The sequence below is a fragment of the Dasypus novemcinctus genome, chromosome 14 (assembly GCF_030445035.2).
Source record: "Dasypus novemcinctus isolate mDasNov1 chromosome 14, mDasNov1.1.hap2, whole genome shotgun sequence".
NCBI lineage: Eukaryota > Metazoa > Chordata > Mammalia > Cingulata > Dasypodidae > Dasypus > Dasypus novemcinctus.
In genome coordinates, this window is record NC_080686.1 from 39,020,307 (window position 1) to 39,022,793 (window position 2,487).

General features: G+C 37.0%; 1 pseudogene; it reads left to right on the top strand.

Annotated features, from left to right (window-relative positions):
• The first annotated feature begins 928 nt into the window (after positions 1–928).
• Positions 929–1,722, top strand: LOC101425072 (small ribosomal subunit protein uS3-like; annotated as a pseudogene).
• The last annotated feature ends 765 nt before the right edge of the window (positions 1,723–2,487 follow it).

Sequence of the window (2,487 nt, forward strand, 5' to 3'; positions counted from 1 at the left end):
CCTAGAAAAAATTATAAAACATAATTTTTAAAAATTCTCCAAATACAATTCTCCAAATATAATTAAAGTCTGAGTTGCTAATCAATTGGAAATACCATTGAAAGAGAAATGCTCAGTACCATTTTTTTCCTGAAGATTTTATGCAGTTCCTAAAATTCAGACTTTCTATTTTAACAAGCAACCAAAGTATTAAATTACCTGATAGAAAATATATAAGCTTTCTAAATCACACTGAACAAAAAAAAAAAAATGAGTAACAGAAGTTGAAAGGAATCTGAGACCATTGAAAGAACTGAAGGATGAAATCATGGAAATGACTAAAATATGCTATAAGTCATTATAAATGGTCATTCTTTCAAAGTATTGGCCGATTGACTATTTAACTCCACGTAGATAAGAGGGTTCAAAAGGTTTCCTATAAACCAAATCATCTCGATTTCATAGTTGGCAAATTTCCTAAGGTTATAATAAGGAATAGGATCTTTCATTCCATAAACAAACTCAACTGATTGGAATGTTATGAGGTTTATATAAAAGGAAATGAATATTTGCTGGAGCTATTTAAGTAAGAATGTATGTACATAAGAAGAGATTAATTTATCTTGGCTTCCTATGAATCAAAAATAGAATGCTTGTCAAATTTCTTTGATGGTTTTATCTTTATAAACAAAAATAAAGATGGGAGCTGAATAAAGAATACATAGACTTTTTCTTACAGCCTGAAATAAAAGGCACATCTTAAAGCCACTTGATGCCATGAAAAAACAACTAAAAACCAAAGAGATATCTAGCAGTTTGGGCAAGTTTTTAGACTCAAACTAGGATATAATGAACTTCCAATTTAAAGATGAATTTAATAGGCACTCTCCATTCTGGACTTTTAAAATTAGATCCTGACCCTTTCCTTTCAGTGGCGTGCAATGGCAGGATGGTGGTGCAAATTTTCAAAAAGAAGCTAATTGCTGATGTCATCTTCAAAGCTGAACTGAAGGAGTTTCTCACTCAGGAACTAGCTAAAACTGGCTACTCTCAATTTGAGGTTCAAGTTACACCAGCCAGGAACAAAATCATTATTCTGGCCACTAGGACAAATAATATTCTCAGTGAGAGAGGCCAGCAGATTTGGAAATTGACTGGTGTAGTTTAGAAGAGGTTTAGCTTCCCTGAGGTCAGTATAGAGCTTTATGCTAAAAAGGTGGCCACAAGAGGTCTATGTACCATTGCCCAGGCAGAGTCTCTGCCATAGGAATTCCTAAAAGGGCTTGCTGTGCAGAGGGCCTATGATGGTATGCTGCAGTCATCATGGAGAGTGGTGCCAAGGGCTGCAAGGTCCTTGTATCTGGGAAACTCGGAGGACATAGGGCTAAATCCATGAAGTCTGTGGATGGCCTAAGGATCAACAGTGATGACCCCTTTAAGCACTATGTTGATACCACTGTGGACCATGTTCTGCTCAGATGGGCTCTGCTAGGCATCAAAGTGAAGATCATAATGCCCTGGGACCCAAATGGTAAATCTGATCCTAGGAAGCCCCTGCCTGACCATGTGAGCATTGTAAAACCCAAAGAAGAGATCCTACCCACCACTCCCATCTCAGAGGAAAAGGGTGGGAAGCCAGAGTTGCCTGCCATGCCTCAACCAGTCCCTACTGCACAAAAAGTGTTCTGTGTAGATTGTATTAATCTTCATGAAAACCTGAACTGGGAGTATATACTTGTTTAGTCAGTGAAAGAACTTGATACTCAGGTAAAGTTTCTCTTTTTACAATATTGTGCTTTATTTGGTTTTAGTGTTTCCTTGGCAGCTGGATCTGGAGCCTGAATGTTGCTCTATAAAGATCTTTAATAAAATTTTTAAAAGGTCACATGGCTTGATTTGACTATATGTCCAGTGTTCATTCTGTGGGTCATGTTGGCCCATGGGAGCATTAGTGCTTGTCTTTATTTGATTGGTGCTTAGGGTCTCCTGGATCAGGATGTTTCTGCTTTCTCTAAAGTTCTCTTGCTTTTAAACATACTTGTGTGGTATTGGAAGGGACCAAAAGAGGAGGACCTGAGCAGAGCTAACTAGAAAAATAACTGGGGCAGTAAATCCGGGACAATGAAGTCTGATTTCTAGCAGGGCAGTACCTTGATTAACTGACCTGTAGTTCAGGGTTACAGGATCAGAAATAGGATATATATTCTTTTTAGTATTATTTTTCTTGGGGTAACAACACAAAATACCCCATTTTAACCATTTTTACATGTACACATAAGTGGTATTAATTGCATTCAGAAGTTTGTGCTACCATTACCAATTTTTTTTCCATCGTCCCAAACAAACCATACCCATTGGGCAATAATTCCTCATTCCTCTTTGACCCTTGGTAACCACTTATCAAATTTTCTGTCTATGAATTTACCTGTTCTGGACATTTCATATAAGTGGAATCACAGTATTTGTCAATTTTTTTTTTTGTCTGACACATTTCACACAATATGAAGT